Source organism: Patiria miniata, unplaced genomic scaffold (assembly GCF_015706575.1).
Source record: "Patiria miniata isolate m_02_andy unplaced genomic scaffold, ASM1570657v1 HiC_scaffold_20, whole genome shotgun sequence".
Classification (NCBI taxonomy): Eukaryota; Metazoa; Echinodermata; class Asteroidea; order Valvatida; family Asterinidae; genus Patiria; species Patiria miniata.
The window spans coordinates 6,471,390-6,491,975 of NW_024037059.1; the positions used below are offsets into that span (position 1 = coordinate 6,471,390).

General features: G+C 36.9%; 1 long non-coding RNA gene across 1 annotated transcript in view; it reads right to left on the reverse strand.

Moving 5' to 3' along the window:
• Nucleotides 1–4,177: 4,177 nt before the first annotated feature.
• Nucleotides 4,178–20,586, reverse strand: part of LOC119728451 — a 32,724-nt gene continuing 16,315 nt past the window's right edge. The window contains exons 3-4 of the long non-coding RNA XR_005271058.1: nt 5,946–20,148; nt 4,178–5,696 (exon numbers count right to left, since the gene is read on the reverse strand). This is a non-coding gene — a long non-coding RNA (uncharacterized LOC119728451). The remainder of the gene's footprint in view (nt 5,697–5,945; nt 20,149–20,586) is intronic.

Below are 20,586 nucleotides of genomic sequence, written 5' to 3' on the forward strand. Positions count from 1 at the left end.
AATGCCACTGTGTGATTTGTTTTTGACATTTTGTTATAGTCATTGAATGCAAACAGTTGCACTGTTTAAAAATCTTTTGCAATGAAAGAATCAAATAAATGCTTTGAACCAATCATCAATTCTGCATTGCCAAGTTGTCATCAATATGATTATCACATTTGGTAACCATACCTGAAACCATGTTCAATGGAAAAACCAGTTTTACAATTACATGGAACATTTCTACTCTTACCATATCTTGCCATGCTCTTTACCTACAAATCTAAATGCCTTATTCTTTACTTTGAAATGACATGGAAATAGCACACCAAGGAAATAGACCTTTCCTATATTTGTAAAGATTGAGAGCCAGTCTAAATTCTTTTATCTGGATTCCAATGTTTTGTTGTAAAAACAATATTACTAAAACAATTGTGAATTCTTATCTCTCTTTTTTTTCTTGCAAAAAATATAATAAAAAGTATAATAGACAGGTAAGTATATTGTCCCAGTTGTGGATACCCTTAAAATGTTGGAATCCACTTAAAAGGAACCATTAAATTTCTGTGAAGTACTTCTGGTTGTTTTTTGTGTGTATATTAATTTGAACTTGTTAATTAGATGTTGTACCATGCCAATATTTCCAAAAATAAAGTCAAATTTTTACCAGCCAAAATCCAATTTCTCTCATTTGTTATTATGGAACATGATCATGAGATGGCGTTGTACAACATCTTGGTTTTACTGACACCTTACTGAGGCAATAATTTTAGGCCTACAACCTGTAGAACATGAGTAGGAGCCAATATTAATATTTATCTGATGATAAATATTTAGATGAGTTAAGCACATAGCGCTATATTAAATTACTAGAGCGCTAACTCGAAGTAATGCCTGATGGGCGATTCCATGTTTGTGCGCAAGCCTTGTTTGTGCGCAAGCCTTGTTCGGCTTTTGTACGGCTATTTGCATATCTGCGTTTGTATTCCATACCGGTGCGTCATCGAAGCCGATACGCCCAAAACCGAAACGCACGATCAGCAAATAGCGTTTAATTTTACTCTACGCAAACAGCGCAACGTGTGAGCGTCCCTCCACTGTGGGTACTTTTCGCGGTGACGTTTGTTGAACCGTCATGGCGCGCTTAAGTTGTTTGCGTATCTTCTACTTGCACGTTGCATTTAGAGTACACTTTTAAAATTCAATCCATCTATTTTGATTGTGTTCTACAAACACGCACATAAATTCAAAATGTCTGCGCCCAGAGCGGCTTCAAAGCGTCTCCGCGCGCAAGAATGAGGAGTTAGTGCTCTAGTAATTTAATATAGCTCTATGGTTAAGCAGCTCCTCCATTCATTATAGCCCTGGTCAATATTTGTGCTTACACTTATTCTCTAGATGTAGTGTATATCAGATAGAATCTGTTCAATTGAATGTGTGCATGGCTAGGACTCCATGCTTGACCTTGGCCAAATTTGTTTAATTAACTCAGCAGTTTGTGTTTCGGTGATAGTTTAAATCCCAGTGAAGTCTAAAAACAAATCTTAATGGAATATTCAACTGTTGTAGAATGCCAACACTTTGAAACAGAAAATATAGGCCCTGATTAATACCAGTTTGGTATTATACGCTTGCTTTGCAGATTCAATAACAATAAATCTGCATCATTTTTTTTATCTGACTGAAGAAAAAAAAAATAATAAAACTTCTGTTATTTATTCCCCTTCGTTTTTTTGTATTGTGTGGATATACATGTACATGTTCTTGTACGGTTTTGCTGGGTATCATTTTGACATATTGCCATGCACGCACAGATAATATGCAAAACGAACTCAAGAAAACTTGTATTGCTAATTATTGTGATGGCATTCTTTTGCAAAACATGATATCTAATTCAGTAGAGGACCTGCATTAACTTTGCAGTGGAAAATTAAAAAAAGAAACGAGACTTGTATTTTGCATCAATTTTAAATCAACAGTCTGATTTGAATTTCATATAAATTTATGAATAGTGTAATTTTATTTTTCGCAAATTTATCATACTATACAGAGTCGTCTAGAATAATGTTGCAGCGGTCTTTTTTTAAACCAAAGTGGCAAATTTTGCTCTCATAGTTTTTTGATGATGTAAGCATCATACATTTATCAGTTTATTCACTAATGTCTTTCTTCTTTGAAAGCTCTACTGTTGATATTTATGTTTCATTTTAAATTTTTTTGTGCAGTGGGAGGCTGTTTGGGTATTTCAGTTCAGGCATGAGACATAAACGTAATGAAATTTACTCAATCAGATATATTGAGTTTCCACTCCTGTCATGTCTTCATTTCCAACTTTTTTTCAATCTTACAGTAACTTTTTACTGTAAATCATCTGTTCCCTACTTTCAGTGGGTGACAGTGCAATTTCAGTGCAAATTACATTTAAAATTTTAAACCCAGACAAATTCCATTGCAAACTGTATTGTGTGTTGGCATTGTATACGCCTACTGTTGAACCAAGTGACTGTAGTTTATATAAAAGCAGCCTGTGATGAAAACGGAGGACTGAATTACTCTTTATCTGCTGAATTGTTCACTCCTCCTTTTTGTAATTAAAAATTAAAGTCCAAAAATGCAAAGAAAATCTGCATTTAAATTTTGAATACTCATCCTACTTTTGAGTTCCCATATATGGGAACAAAGCTATGATTTTCTAACACGAGGCACAGTGTAATTTGAATGCTGAACATCCCCTTTCAAATTCATGGCCATTCTAAGTATTAGGCCCAAAAAAAAATAGTTCTGCTTCCGGTTTCCCTACCTACATGTAACCCTATTCTGACAGCCCCTACCCTAATTTTTTTATTGGAAAAATGAGGGGAAAAAACACCCAAAACCATCAATTTCTACCTTTTACCCTTGACTACACGCAGATGCCTCCATATGATCGTACACAAAAAATTGGCAAAAAAATAAATAAAAAAAAATTCCTACCTGCCTACCCTATTTTTGAAAGCCATGTAATCAGAAGAAGAACTGTTTATTTTTTTTTGGTCTTAAAACCAGAAACTTGTCTTTTTCCCCCTAAAATTGCCGGTATTTATGTTAAAATAACATTTTCTAGTATGCACAGGTACACACCAGATTTTGCAAATGTTAGTTGTTTTCAAATTTCCTTGACTTAATATATATTAGTATACTTTTGCCATCTAAAGTAAGAAACCATATTTTTAGTAGTCTGGATCCTTGTTACCAGCAATAAGTAACTTCTTTGAGAGAAAAAAAAAACCCTGATTGTTACAAAAGAAACAAACTTGCCGTTTGGAGAGAATCTTCAGTCTTCACTGGATACAGCACCTGGAACTTTTCCATTCAAGAACACCAGAGTTCACAGGTGATTGAACACATCCGTACCAGTATGTTGATTCATGAAAGCCCAGTCACTCAACTGATTGGCTCAGAGGATTGAAATTCTTGCGACAGTGGACATAGAATTTAGCTGATCCTGCGTCAACTTCACCTTGGGCTGCTCAGACAAGAGTTGTCTCTAACACTTGGGAAATGGAATCACGTGACAGTTCATCACAGTAACGTCTTGAGCTGGACTACACCTTTTAACAGGTTGTGCCTGTTTTACCAGAAATCAGTCCAGACCTGTGATAGTTCATCAGGGTGATATCTCTTCACCAAGGAGCCAGTCTAAATTGGACAGTTCACCACTGTGACATTACTTCACCCAGCATCCAGTCTAGACCTGTGACATTGAGTTCACCATGTCTCTTCACCCAGAACCAGTCTAAAACCGTGACAGTTCATCATGGTGACATCTCTTCACCCAGTAGCCAGTCTAGACCTGTGACAGTTCATCATGGTGACATCTCTTCACCCAGTAGCCAGTCTAGACCTGTGACAGTTCATCATGGTGACATCTCTTCACCCAGTAGCCAGTCTAGACCTGTGACAGTTCATCATGGTGACATCTCTTCACCCAGTAGCCAGTCTAGACCTGTGACAGTTCATCATGGTGACATCTCTTCACCCAGTAGCCAGTCTAGACCTGTGACAGTTCATCATGGTGACATCTCTCCACCCAGTAGCCAGTCTAGACCTGTGACAGTTCATCATGGTGACAACTCTTCACCTAGCAGCCAGTCTAGACCTGTGACAGTTCATCATGGTGACATCTCTTCACACAGTAGCCAGTCTAGACCTGTGACAGTTCATCATGGTGACATCTCTTCACCTAGTAGCCAGTCTAGACCTGTGACAGTTCATCATGGTGACGTCTCTTCACCCAGTAGCCAGTCTAGACCTGTGACACCGAGTTCACCTTGGCAACGTCTCTTTACCCAAAAGCCAGTCTAAAACTGTGACAGTTCATCCAGGTGACATCTATTCACCCAGTAGCCAGTCTAGACCTGTGACACCGAGTTCACCTTGGCAACGTCTCTTTACCCAAAAGCCAGTCTAAAACTGTGACAGTTCATCCAGGTGACATCTATTCACACAGTAACCAGTCTAGATGTGTGACTAGTTAATCAGGGTGACAACTCTTCACAAAAGGAGCAATTTTAAACTGTGACAGTTCATCGTATTGATCTCTCTTCACCCAGAAGCAAGTCAAGACTTGTTACAGTTAATAACGGTGACCACCTTTTCACCCGGAAACCCGTCTAGACCTGTGACACTGAGTTCACCATGGTGACATCTCTTTACCCAGGAGCCAGTCTAAGACTGTGACAGTTCATAATGCATCGTGACACCTCTTCAGCCACAGTAGCCAGTCTATGCCTGTGACACTGAGTTCATCATGGGTGACATCTCCAGACAGTCTAGATTTGTCACAGTTCATCATGGTGACTTCTCTCTCTAGTAGCAAGTGGCAACATGTAGTTCCTCCATGCAACATCTTTTTCCCCTCCAGCAGCAAATTTATAAATAGACATGACATTATGGACTTAGTTTTGTCAGGACTTGGTGATCCAAACTAGGAAAATATGGTTTCTTTTTTCATGGCTTCAAATCTTTCCCGATATATATTTGTACTTGTTGTAGAGGACTTGGAGGACTAAGTAATTATAGTTATGGTTGGATTAATAGACTGTAGTGCGCGTGATCCTTGTAATGGCCTAGCATCAGGGTGTCAGTTGGATATATTATCTGGCTGGTGATGGCGTATCTTTACATTTGAGGGAAACCTGTTTTACCCTCCTCCACAAACCTCCAAATGAGAAACAAGTAACAGTTATCATAAATATATAGGTTAGGGAAGAATAACATGCTTGATCCTTGGAATGGCCCAACATCAGGGTGTCAGTTGGGTGTACATGTATGCCCTGGCTGGCGGTGATGGCGTATCATTTTAAACTGACTTTCGTATTAACCAGTTTATGCCAGGAATATTTTGACCAGAACGGAGCGAGACGCGGGATTACCCTCGGGCATCACTTTATATTTCCAGCCTCGTTTACTGCGTGCGGGTTGCTGACGTATCATATTTCAGGCCTCGCTCCCTGCATGTTTATAACTGTCATCTGTTCTGAATGCCGAAAACATTTGTGTGTAGACACGTTATCTGGCGTGAACTGGTTATTAGAAAAATAAAAGAATTTAAAATGCTTCTCTTCATTTTTGTTTTAACTGATATACGTGTTTGTAAGATTAGTAAGAAAATTAAAAGGTAGTTTAATTCTGATTATTTGTTAAAGCAGGTGACAGGCGTGAACATTGGGGCTGTCCTGAATATCCTGCATATATTTGAACATTTTGATCATCAATTAAAGATTTTTGCTATTTTTACCATTCGAAAACAGACAAAATATGTACAATGTTTAGAAATAAGAGTGTGCTCCGTGAACCTTTTGTCCCATCTTAATTTGCTCAAATGGATTTTTATCTTCACTATTCATGGTGTAATTAAAAAGGGAAAACACTCTCAAAAAGGCCATTCACCAGAAAATGTTCCATGACTTTAAAATTATTGAAACTTGTATTTAACCATTGCTTACATGTGAAGCAGCATGAAATTGAGACAGACTGTAGGAATTTTGCTAAGTGTGCTTTCCAATTATTCCAAATGTGAAAGAAAAGCTGGGCATTTAGATTCAAAGGTAAATAGTATGGCAAGATATGGTAAGAGTACAAATGTTCCTGTCATTGCAATTGTAGACTTGTTTTTCCCATTGAACATGGTTTCAAGAATTATTCCCAATGTGATAATCAAATTGATGACAACTTGGCAATGCACAATTGATGATTGGTTCAAAGCATTTATCTGAGTCTTTCATCGCAAAAGATTCTAACCCAGTGACAACTGTTTTCATTCAATGACTGTAGCAAACTAAAAACATATTAAATAATCTCATAGGCACAAATCATTTCCAGCTATTTTCTAGTCAAAATGTGACTACTGTTTATGAATTGACGGATTACTGCGAGTACATGCTTGAATTTTATTTCCAATATCATGCCTTGATGCAGTCCGTTTCTAACAAAATTTGTTTGCCTTTTTATGATCTTTTTTTTTAATTTTCAAATATTTACTCCTACTGGGTCAATACATTGCAAAGATTTTTTTTAATGATGGCTTAGTTTCCTCTAGCACTGCATATTTTTTAAATTAAAAAGTGGTTGATAACTGGAAAAAAGTACTTTAAGTGGTGAGGTGTTATAGACAAGGCAGAGTATAGAGTGCCCCCACACTAAAAATATGCATAGGGACTGGTAGCTAGCTCCCATTAAAAGCCATTGATTGGATGATCGCTGCAAATGAAGAAATGTTTATTTTTTAATCCTTTTTAGCTTTGTTTGTGCATGGACGGTAGTTGAACACATGGCTATAAAAAACTAACTCTTGTCTTACCACAAAAAGTATGCAAAATCGTCAGTGTCTTGAATTAAGGCAACTTTCAAGCAGTTGAATTGCATTGGTTTTAAATACTGAACAGTTATGCCCCTGTCTTATTGATATTTGCCAGAGACACATTCAAATTCAGCAAAAAATCAAAGCTCATCACCTCAGAAATTGCACATTCTTGGCATATTGCAATTTTGCAAGAGTTTGGTTGCGCGCAAACATTACCGTTGTGATTTTGAATTCAGGATGCGGGATTCAGACCTATGCAAGTTATGTATATAATTTACATACATTACGAGACAGCCTCCTAATGGGTTCAGGATTCAGTGCTAGCTACCTGTCCCCATTTTGGAAGTCAGGACAATATGGACAGAGAACCAGACAAGGCAGAGTTCAGCTTTGATTGGCAAATGGAGAATTATGTTTGTGTTCTAGCAGGGTGGCCACTACTGTAGCTTTTCATTTGCAAACATTAAACGTACTGACACACAGTATTTCTGTATTTGAATCCCTCATTAACCCTAACAGTCCTGAATCCTCCAGTCATAACATGAAATGTTATACCCCTAGAGAGTTTTGGTTGTTAAATCTGAGTTGCAGTATTGTGGCCACCCTTGTCATTTTAAATTACGAGAGACATCTTCTACGACCTTTCTTCTTTACAACTGTAAAATTTACTGAACTAATGCATGTTTTTCCATTTTTTTTTCTCTTTTCTCCCAACATGTGCCGAGTCTGTGAAGGCTTTGAAGTCCGGAATCTATTGATGCTGCTCCTGACGTCTGGATCTGATGCCCACCGGTCGGACTCTCCTCGGGAAGATTGGATGGAATCGTCTTAGGGAAAGGGCAAATCTATGGCAAACTCATATCTAGAAACATAATCAAAACTAGGAAGTTTTGGCTGAAGAAGCATTCCAAAGAAGCTTGTGAGGCTTAAAAGATTTTCATAATTTTAAATGAAACAGTAGCAATGAGAGCTGGAATTGTAAATGAAGGATTTTGCACAGTGTTTCTTGCAATGTCAATCAATACAAGTAAAAAACGTTTGCCATGGATTTGCCCCTAACAATCAAATATGAAGATGTAGAACCAGGCACATGTCAAATATATCAAAGTAATTCTTGGTTTTTGCAAAACAAAAAACTAAAAAACAAGAGTTTTAAAGTAAATATTTCAACTCGAATTTAATCAACTATCTGTAAATAATCTTTACATTATCAAGACTTAAAGAACCTATAAACCGCTCTTATTTCAAAACGTCTAATTTCTTTGAAGACAAGATCTTGCATTGAACCCTTTCCTTTCAACAAGCTCCTTTATTTATTCGAAATGGCTTCATGCTGCACAAAATAAAACCTTGGCAATTAGGTTGGTGTGGTTTGATGTAACATTTCTTAGGATTGAAAATTTCCCTTTAAATTTGAAAACAAGAGGGTCACCTTTTCTAACTTAATTTCCTGATTTTATTGAATGTTAAGATTTTTATTGAACATTTTGATTATCACAATTACTTTTTATTGAAAATTTTGGTTATCACAATTACTTTTTAGTCATTTTTTCCTGACATGTGCCTGGTTTATTTGGTTATATAGAAATTAAGTATCTACATGAGCACACCATATGAATTATTCAGTCAGTCCAACTCAATAATTGTAGAGAATTTTGCCAGTATCCTTGCAGTTGTATGTCAAATGCCGCAGTTTCAGATCCTGCTTTTTCACTTATAAAAACCACTTAAATGAATGACACGTAATTGTCATACAGTTTAAATTATCAAAGTAACTTTTAAAGTTCTCTCCCCTTGCTAGTTTTGAGTTTCACTCAGAAAAAGATTTTTCTAACAATTCAAATTATCAGACCACGTTTAGTTAATATACAATGATTTCTAATTGCTGCCAGAAAATACTGTTGTGCGTGATGGCCCAAAATGAAAGCGCATTATTTTTCAGAATGTTGAAAATATCCGGGAAAAAACTTTCTTTTTAAATGAAACTTCAATTGAAGAAAAAATTCAGTAAAAAGAAATAAATGTGTTGAAAAGCACAAATCGAGAACTTTAAACTAGCCAAATCTTAAGAGCAATGTGACTCTTATGAATAATTAAATACAGTTTAGTACTTTATGTTCCAAAAAATAGAACTTTTTGGTGACACTGGCTGGTAAATTGCTGTAAATCATTCCTATGGTGTGCTCGTGTAGATTTGATGTATATTTTTGAACGAATAAAACATATCTTTGCTTTTTTGGTGTAGTGTTTTTATTACCGAAGTAATTTGGATTACTTAAACGCAAAGTTTAATATCGTGTACAGGCACAGTTCTAAAAACGGGAACAAAATGTTAATCGAAAAGAAATCATTTTACAAAATTGCTTCAAAAATTGCTAAATTTTATAGAGAAGAATATTATTTACACTAGTGGCAATAGCACATTTTATAATATACATTTTTAGAGTTGTATTTAAAACAAAAAATCTATCCCCAATAGAACTGTGCCTGTATACATTTGAACTTTGCTGCTTTAAAGTTATGTTAACACACTGAGGGCGCTCTTTACTCAAGGTGAGTTATGTAACACTGAGGACGTTGTTTATCAAATATTTTTTTTAAGTTATCAAAATGTTGAGGGCGCTATTCTATAATATTTAAAGTGATTTTTTTTTAAGTTGGTTTTTCTAAATATTGAGGGCGCTGTTTATGAAATAAAACAATTCTTAACCAAAATGTAAGATGGTGTTGCTTGAATTTATTTCCATCTGGTTTGAACTTGTATATTTATTTTTTTTTTTATTTGAACTTGAACTTGAATTTGAACTTGAACTTCACCTTGAACTTGACCTTTTACCTGACCAAAAAAAAAGCCCAGCCACACACAGGCCCCCCCGGTGCGCACACGCATGTCCCCGCCCACAGACACCAACAAGCAGCAGTCACCCAACTACCCACACCAACTTGTGACCAACTATTGATGAGTGTAAACAGCGCCCTCTAGATCTTGCAAGTTGTGCAATCATGGATAACCCAAGTAGAAAACAACATAATAAGGATCCTATTAAACTCCGACAATCGGTTCAGTTTTCTACAAGGCAGATGGTACTTTGGGTTTTTGGTTATGACCGTTGCCACGGTAACCCACCATCTACTCTAAGAACGACAATTAAAGAGACACTCTGCATCTTTTCCGTTATTGTTCCTCTCAACATATCAGCCGTTCACAGTTACATCATGCCAATTAATCCGATCAAATAAAATACCCAGCATTCAGTTTCCTTGTCATGAAGATTTTCTTGGATATTTCCAGTGTCGGATAATATTTAATCAATCGTAATGGCCACAAATTACATTGGTAAATTTACACAGTTTTAACTCTAATTGTTATGCTGTTTTTACAGCAGTTGTTTTTACATTTTACATGTACGTCTAACGAACAAATCGTACATTTGTTACTGACATACGGTAGATGATACCACACGTGATACCACACAAGTTTAATTTTACATACTTTCAGCTGCAAAAATATTGTGTTGATTAATTTCCACCAAGTTAACCTGTATTTATGTACAGGTAGTTCCAAACGGAAATTTTACTGACTATCGTGCAAGCAAAATAGTTGGCAAGGTTTATTGGTAGCACACAACTTTCCTAAATGTTTAAGTAAAGTTAACTATTCGCAAGATATTTCCTTAGCAATTTTCATGGAGTATTTGCGGTGTAAGTTTCAGTCAAGGCTATTAGGAGATGCCTTGCATGTACATGTACATGTAACATGTACATGTACATGTACATGTTCATGTACATGTACATGAGCATGAGCATGAGCATGAGTATGAGCATGTACATGTACATGTACATGTAAATGTACATGTACCACACTTCAATGTTTCCAGCAAATATTGAGAGGAGCAAAGTTTTTCAAGCTCCATAAATTGTGGGACGAGATTCTCGTGCAAAGATTCCAGAGTTGGAATTCATCCTGGTGACAATTATTTCATTTTCACCTGCAGAATTTTAACCATTTTCTCTTGCTTGTAGTTGTGTCATCACCTTTCAAAGATATTAATTGGTTCGTAATATTGTATACGCCAATGTTTTTGGCACAAAAACGTTGACAAAATGTATTGCCAAGTTTTACTTGGGATTGCTGTACGCAGTACATTGTTATTCGTTGTTCAATTCAAGTCTAACAGACAATTTGCCTTTCTGAAGTTCAGGCAAATTTGATTTTCTGGGTAGCCAATTTCGTTAACAACATCAAAACATTAAATTGATTCAAAGGTTTAATAGATTGAATCTTTTTCTCGATAGAATCCAATTCTATTTCGTTTTGTTCTACGATCCTGGCATGCCCTTCTGCAGAACCATACTGCTCAGTGACTCGGTGGATGATGTGGTAGCAATCTGCCCGTCAGCATCCATAGAAACTGTGACATCCAATATGACACGGGGGAAGCCTGTCCCGTCGCCCATGCTAAGTTTAATTGAAGTTTTCATTAATTCATGCACTGTACAATTCATGGTTACACATCCTCATTGTTACTCATTAAACCCAACGATTCTCATGGCATAAATGGAGTAGGCATGCCTGCATAAGGCAGGTAATGTACATGCTCACATGCAAACCTAGGCAGGTCCTGGGGAAAATCTAAAGGATTGAATTAAAATTATAAATAGAAGCACTGAAATAAGTCTATGAATGTTCTCGGCCTCTAAGTAACTGCAACATTGACGCTTTTGAAATTTGGATGGACATAGATTTTTTCTAATTCAAGTCAGTAACGATGTAACGGACAACTTGCATAGCTACACCCAGCCTTGACTGTAAAACTTCAATACGTAACAAGTTTTAGTGACACTACGACGTATGTTCCAGTGCGTTCCTGTCACACAAATAAAGAGTCTACAAGTTTGTGCATATTATTCAACCATCAAAAGAGGATTACTTGTGCTCTGTGTAATTTCGTACACAAGTGTTAACCTGTAGGTGCATGTCGTGTTTCATATATCGCCTCTTATGCGCAGGCAAAGCAGCAAGATATACAGTTTATGCGTCGAGTCCTTAATCAAATGCCTGCGCCAAACAGTTGCGCAAAGAATTCATCAACTCAAAGAATGTCAGCTTTCACTTTGAGGATGTTACGAACATTTTGAATTTCTGTAACAATATCACCTCAGAAAATGAGGTGATATACAATGTATCAATAATGAGTAATTCCGTTTAGGGCTCGCCCAATGACGGCCATCTCTGTAGGAGACTGCAATGTTCTGCATATTTTGCGCAATCAAGTACGCATGGCGCAATGTTGAAAATGTTCCAAACACCCGCGCTTGTTGCTCGAAATGTGTTCGAAATATGATGCAGCCAATGCGCGATATGCAAGTTCACGCTCAAAATGCCGATGCACGTGGATAGTCTGTAGGAAATGACGTCATTTGAACGAGACCTATTTTGCAATCGGTGATAACCAACCAGTAAAGTACATGTTCAAACTTCTGGACTGGTTCCTACCAGTCCTCTGTTCAAAGAGGGCAATGACAAGCAAGGAACCAGCCTATGTTTTCTTTTGGTTTTTACCACATAGTACATAAATGTATTTCATGCAAGGAGCCTGAATTAAGTAAGGCATTAAACACAACAGCGTCTATTTTTCAGTTGTCTGCGTTAATATCAGTAATTTTGGATTTCCCAGGACCTGCCTAAGCAACACTCTACTTTTAATTTCTTGGTCTTTGACATTAGCCACGATCGTGACAGCAAAGTGCGGCAAAATGCGAAATATTCCGACATTTCATCTATCGTTTTCTTTCACAAGGGGTTGACGGAGATTACGTACCATCTAAGAACTATTTCCTGCATAAATCTTAGTCCGACTGTAATTTATATATTTAAAATGAGTGTTAAAATTTCTAGCCTGCATGTTTAAGTTTCCGATATCCCTGCAAGTTTTCTATTTGAAATTTATCAGAATACTATTGTACGATGGATGCCAATTTTAAAAATATACTAATGACTCGGTACACATAGACGATTGTGAATATTGAAAAACCGAAACAGGCAATTTTTGTGGTCTTTTTCTAGAGTTTACAGAAAATATCAAGGCCCTACATGCACATGTACCTCTTCATCATTTATCTGAATATAGTGCTACCAGTTACATATCCCAGAGATGAATGTAATAATTGTCTAAACCTGTGTTAAATTAGCAGAAAGTAAGTCCTTTTTACAAGTTCTATTTACAAGTAATTTAATCAACCGTCGTTTGTTGAACATCTTACAAGTTCTATCGACATCTTGGCTGATGACTCATTGGAAAAACATGATCTCCGTAAGTTCAAACTTTGTGAGATAAAACTCTTGTTGGAAATACACTTTATTCGCAAATGATGTTTCCCAATAAAGTTCTAAATGGAAGAGTTGCTGTAAATCTACAAGTAAGACTTGTTCCTTGTCACCTTAGTCAAGAACAGCATCACATCGTCATGAAACCATGCAAACTCCCCACATCTTTACCCATATGATCTCATTTTAGATTTTTTTTTCCCTACACGGTTTAATTTTAGGGAATAACATGACATAACTAAGCAAAACGGTTATGACACCTACTTATTTTTAGGTACATGTACTTTATGTAATACTCCTGAAATGCTTTCAGTGTAGAAACTATTAAATTAACAATCTTTCAACTTTGAACATAAATAAATCCTTTCCGATAAGCATCTTATTTGCACATTACTTAAACTAGACATAGTTACGAGATGGTATCTCCAATCAACTACCCGTCAATTTCAGGTCGGAAGATAGGATAAACATTTTGAAAAGTACAGTTTGAAAGATATCACATGTTCGTTTACATGGATTGCATTTACACAGATGCGCATTTTCCGTACATGCCGTCGTTGAGTCCTTTGTCTTTGTGAAAATTAAATTCTTTTCAACAAGGTCCTACACTGTCGTAAGGACAGTTTCGACATGGAAAAACATGTGACATGGAGCTGTGATAGTCTTCAGTCTATGGCAATACCAACAATGTCCCAAAAGTTCTCCATTTCTTCTCACGCTAGAACACTATAAGCACTGGGATTTGGTCCATGGTGCTTACATGAATGCAAGTATCGCTAGCAGGCAGCAACGTCCTTACAATTTGCTTATGATGTTTAAAACAAACATATCCAGCGAAAATATATTTTAGACTTATTGCTGAGAATTTGGTTACAAATTTGAAATGAACTGTTTTGACATACATTTGCCTTGCTGGTGCAATTGACTCTTCAAAATATGCCTTTAGGATTTTCTCGCTTTTTCTTTTTCTTCTGACTTCTTCCAGTCATGATGAAAAATGTACATGAAGAAATGAAGAACTTTTGGGACATTTTGTTTCCTACATCACATAATTTGGTTTTGTGACTTGATCAAGACATTGACTGGTTATGTTCTTTCAAACAGAAATTTAGAGAAACAAACAGAGCTCAATTAAATCACGACTGGAAATTTCCTCTGCCAGGATTTTTGCCAGGATTTTTGCATAGATTCAAGTTTGACTTATCACTAAAGATTGGCAGATTCTTTGTATTCAATCGCTCACTTTGAAGTTTTACAAGCGGGATAATGCATCTGGTACAGAAACCATATGAACAGTCTACCATGACATGAACATGTACATGTACAGTACATGTATTCTTAAACTAGCACTGCGCAGTGCTAACTTTGCCTCGGCTCTTTCTCCATCCACATTAAGTGGGTACTAATGAAACCTGTGCCTGCTGAGCCGAGTTTAGCTCGGATCATATCGATTACAATGCAGGCTACGACATGAGTCGTGTATGTTGTTTTGAGCAGAGGCATTTCGCATCAAAACTGTTATTATCGGTAGCTGTTTGAACGTTTGGCTGTAAATAGCATCAGCACTATCTGCACTTAGTAAAGTCCAGACTGTAATATTTTTGTAATTTTAAATTCAATACTATTTTGGCTTTTGGAGTCTGCTCAGGCAGACATCAGTGATTTGAGCTCATCACAGACTGCGGCCGACATTAGAATTACAATGCCTTGATCAAGTTTCATGTCAAAACAAATGCTGCTTAACTTTTAGCAAGTTTGTTTGATTTTTTTGCCGTTAATTGCAGGAAAAACCTTGGTGATATTTTGTAGTGGCATAGCTTCATATTTATGGGGGAGGGAGGGACCTAACACTGAAACAAGTTTTTAATTTTCATTATTTTGGCCCGAATTAAAGGCTGCCCCGAGCTCTCTTGAATTTGATGCATGAGCCAACTGAACTAGATCACTTGATTTTTGTGTTTTCGATTTTTCCAAAAAAAAACCCAGCTCCTCTAAATTGTGACATGCATACTGGATGAAAAACTGACATCCACTGAAGAAACTTCTGCAAGAAGCATTCATTTCAAAAATTGACACGTCATTTCTGGCCAACTCTTAGAATCCATAATGGACTTTTATCTTAAAAAGTCAAATCGATATTTAAAACTTTCCAAAATTTTCAAGAAATCTCAAAATTTCTGTGCCTCATATTAACATGCAGAGTTTTTTGTATTTCAAAACGACTCATTGACAAGTGTTTTTTGGGTCAAGGAATACATGCAGATCAAGTGATTTTTTTCCCCCCCGCAAAGTATAGCAAACTCAAGTGACTTTTTTTGTTAATGCTTTCAGCATTTGAGAGTTGTGTGAACAACTGTTATGTTTGATATTTCCACATGCTCATGCAGCTTTGGCAGGATTGGTTGACTGACGTGTGGATTTAGTGGACCACTGACTGCCTGTCTCCTATTGTGGTTGATCAACTAGCACATCAACCAATTACTGATAGTCTGGTCCCCTCCCTCCCCCGTGGCCATTAGCTACGCCACTGTGTATTGCCATAGACTGAAGACCATCTGTACATTACTGCCTTGTTTAATGCAGACTACACCATACTCCTAAGCCATGAGATACACAGTTGGGTTTAAAAAGCAACACATGAGGATGTACCAGTGCATGAATTCATTCTACAAACTTCAATTAAACTTACCATGGAAGTTGTTGGCAGGACTGGCTCCCCGTGTCTGATGTCACAGTTTCTGTTTAGGATACTGAGAGGCAGATTGGTACCCAATCTCCCAGGCCATTCACTCCAATTGATCGAGGGGTTCACACCCACTTTCTATTTGTCCCATGTTTAATTTGCCGCTAAGGTTTTTTCTTTTGGGGAGTTGATGAATGGGAGAAATATCTACACAATTTCTGGATGGAATTTAGCTCATTCTGCAAGCGCCAATTCTTATTTTTTTTAATTGTGGAGTCCGTCAAGTGAGTTTTTCATCCTTGCTAGCAAGGATACTTACATGTACTTTCAAAGAATTTCACAACGTAGAAACAAACGTCTGGTTGTTTGCAACCATATTTCCCTTGGGAATGAGAAATGAAAATCTCCCTTATTAAGTGAGTCTCTGGCAGACTTGACTCCAGTTTTGCACAGTATACTTTCCATCATATTTAAGGTAGTTTCTCCCAGACATGTTTTGTTTTCTCCCTTCTTTGGACAAATTCAGAGCGAGTGTTTTTTGCCCCTCTATGATGTGAGTGAATGGCCTGGATACATCATCCACCCAGCAATCTAACAGCATGGTTCTCCCTCTCTGCACACCAGGCATTTCTCTACTAAAGTTTTGAAGAGTACAGCTACCAGTTTTTGGTTTACTTTTTTACAAATATCTTTTGATTTTGATGCAAAAAACCCTACATGTACGCATAAAGATGATGACATTTAAAAATTTGAATTTTGTTTCACAGAAATGTCCAGAAGTATCTTTAGACTTTCTTATTTTTTTCATTATAGAAATTCAGTCATATTTAGAATTTTTTGTTCTCTCAAAAACCAGGATGCGATTTTGTTAATTCAATATTTTTTTTGGTGCCAACTACTGTGAACTTCAAATTTAATTGTTTGCAATTTACTAACTGTAAATTCCGACTGTTAAAAAGTTCCAAATACGACAAATTTAGAATGTGTGTATGCTACCAAAACCATGAATATACAATTCAGACGCGATTGTAATTTTTGAAGAAGCTTGCACCATCTTATTAAATGACTTCATTTGGTGAAAACACCTCCCTTTGAGGTGAAATGAGCAAATGCAAAACTAGAATTTCAGAGTTATACTGTGGAAATTACCAAGACAATTGTGGCCAAACAATTGTTCAAACATCATACGACACTGTCAAATATCCTAGAAAGCCCACAACAAGTAACTGATGCTGAATATTTCATTATTTTTTCGGATCACTGGCAATGATGGCTGAGAACTCTTGACATGTTTCAAGTGAGCAATGGCGGAGTTAGACACAGAAGTGTTCTCTTGAGTTGCCATTCCTGGAGTAGTGGACATGTACATCTGCTTTGTAGACAAACTAACCAATTGCCAAAGTTTATAGGATCCTTACCATGTTGCAGTCTTCCGAGGTATCCACAATCACCCAGGGTGCAAGATTTCGAAGGAGTTGCATACATCACCAACAGTCAATTCACAAGCCGATGCAGATAGCGGGCAACCACCAACCTGTCAGCGTCTGCGGGCAGGGGACACACGTGCACGCACCAGGAGGGCCTGCATGTGGCTGGGCTTTATTGGTTTTTATTCACAGTGCCTGATGGTAAAAGACAACAATGCGAAAATTGTTAAACTATTTTTCCAAAATAAATGTTGGAAGTATATGTATAATCAGCACTGAGATACAACTGTGCTTGCGCTTACTATGACCAGAAGTTGCATAAGCTGTATTTTTTTTAAACGCCATTTTTGAATTAGGCAAAGCTTCAAGTCTGCAAAATCACCAAAATTTGCAGAATTTGTGAACTCATCAATGCAGTGTCAAAGAGAAAGAGCCAGTTTTCAAAGTTCCATGTTGCAGCTTGTGTTTTTAAAACTCCATGTAGCAGCTTGTGTTTTTAAAACTACATGTAGCAGCTTGTGATAAATATATTTATAGCCATGCTTGTTTTGCACACGTTGAATGATCTGATGGAAATGAACAGTTGCTAAATGTGATCAGCCTAAATGTCTGCAATTGCCATCTTACATTCTATCGTTCAAATCCTCTCATTTCTTAACATCAGTGCTGATTATACAGTTCAAACCAGGTGGAGGATGGGTAAAAACCTAGGAATCTATTATTTGAAGATAAGAACATTCATGTAGCAAAGTAAGAGCTCAACGCCTATCAAAATGGTTGCATATTTTTTGCACTGACCAAGACGAATGTCTTAAACTGAATGGCAATAGCATTGACAAATTGATATTTATTGGTCGAACATAACGCAAATTTGACAATTTTCAGTTACTGAACTTGATGATTTGAATGCTTGGTTCATTATGAGATGGATTGCCTACATGTATGTCCGAAAAAAAGCCCGCGCAACATGTTAAATTTCAAGCGACTTTCCATGGGACGATATTTTGCTTTAACTGTATTCACAGTGGAGTGACATCATTTACCCATCATGCACCTGGCTTGAAAACGTTTACCATTCAGGCATTGAATATTGTAATAAAAATTAAATTATTGGTGTAACCAGCCCTCACATCACTCAACAATGATATTTAGTTTTCTAAAGTGTGCTTTAGGTCAAATGGACAAAAACAAGTGTGAATTCATTTAGATCATTTGGAAGTCAACTGTTTCAAGCTGTATTTCAAGCTGGGAATATATCCAGTTTTTTGTACACAAGGATCAGAAGTGGCACGTCTGCAAATTACACCCAATGGATGTTTCTGAACTTCACGTACATTCAATGCTCTCATGTCTTTCCACGCACATTTATACAATGTTCTCACAGTTTCAAAAAGTTTGATTTCAGACAAAGTGTGAAATTTTTCAGATACCTAGCTTGTTCTTTATGATACATCCTTCAGGACAAAGTTCTTTGTTTTTTTCTTTCTTTCTTTTGCTCCAATTTTCATAGACTGTGAGGACTGGTTACAAATGAAGAGTTCATTTCCAAAACGTGACATATACATTTAAAAAAAGTGAAAATTTGAACGGTTTTGAACTTCAAAGAATAAAAATAATATAGCAGCTCTTTTTAAACTTCATTTTTTGACTTATTGATTTCTAGTTGTGTTTAAGAATATAACAGCCAACAAAATTGCTTTTCAGCAGCCAGGAGAGAGCAGGATTCTAAAAGAGAATAAAATGGCGTAAATCACATCTTGGAAATGAACTCTTCAAATACATGTACAAAGTCCATTTTGAGCAATGAGAGGTGGGATCATATAATTATGCTTAGTATAAAAAAGGTCCTTAAAGAGATAAGTACAAATTTATTTTGTATTTCTTCAGTTATTGTAAACTGTGCTAAAAAATGGTACAGTGCCCATAACTTCACAGGGATGCAATTTTTGTCAGAGTGTGCAGATGGTTGACTTTAAAGTCACACTTTTTCAGACCACTTTGATTATAAAAATAATGCCCCAACCTTTCAGAGCTAAGCAATCAAAATGGACTTTGTATAGCAATTAAGATATATGAACCCATAAGTCCCATCCCTCTACCCATGTATCTGTCTGTTTCAGTGGCATAGCTTTGAAGGTGCCCATGGAATGTCAAGAAGGCAACTTGAGGGACAATCAAAGATGTTTGATTCTGGAATTTAAGCTCAAATCACAAATGCAATTTGATTGCAACCAGCAGCTTATTAGTATCAGCTCTTGTGTGTACTTTTTTAAACTTCAAGATAAACAGGAACTTTTTTGCCATCTTTGAGATGGGTAAATGAATACATGTATTATGTTCTGCAAGCAAAAATCTTTACTAGCGCTGACAAAAGGTGAAGCTATGCCACTGTGTTACATCCCAACCCAATTTTCTAAACTCAGTTTTCCTTAGTTGATGGCTGTCTCTGTAGCAAGTCCTTTAGCCGTAAAAGTTCTTGGCAATAAAGGTCAGAGCAGCAACACTCTGGAACACAATCCAACATTTGGAGAGCATCGGGAGATGTAGGAGCACACTTCTTGCAGGATTAGCTTGTAGCTTCTTGGAGTGCACATGTACATGTATGGTTCAGTCTGTAAAATGTTCAGACAAGATGCATATCCACAGAGTTCAAAATGAATCAGGAACACAACTAAGCAGTTACAGTCATTCATGGCTGGATGAGTCAGACAGTCTATACCATCCACCATAGTCAGTATCTCTTGTCCTGTGCAATGTTTTGAGTGATGTATCAGCAAACTTCCACATGATGAAGGCAGCAGAGTCTGATGAGATGACAGAACTGAGGCGGTGATTGGGGAGTACTTGATTCCAGCAGTCTCTTGAACAAGGCAGTCCATGGTTGACCCTGTTACAGACAGAAAAAGAAACGATGCTTTTCTTGAGTCCTGCAGTTTCATAAAATGGTTTTTCAAAAGGTCACAAACCTCTTTTCGGGTCATTCCGTGCCAATTCAACGGGCCATGGCACCATATGTCACAAATTTTGTTCAAACTTAGTGGAAAGGTTCTGTAAGTTGTTCTTCAGATGATATCAAAAGCAAAAATTCATATTGCTTTCCATTGAGGTGTTACGGTAGCACAAAGTTCAATGAACTTTGCCAAAAAAAAAGGGAAACAGACTGGCCCATAGAATAAATCGCTGACTTTATGGACCGATATCTTGAGATTGAAATTGAATTGGAAGCTGAATTTAGAGACATGGGTACAACTACTGTAGTAGAGCAGGAATATAGGAAAATAATACCCATCATGCCTCACACCTTAATTTTACGGGGGTCAAAAAT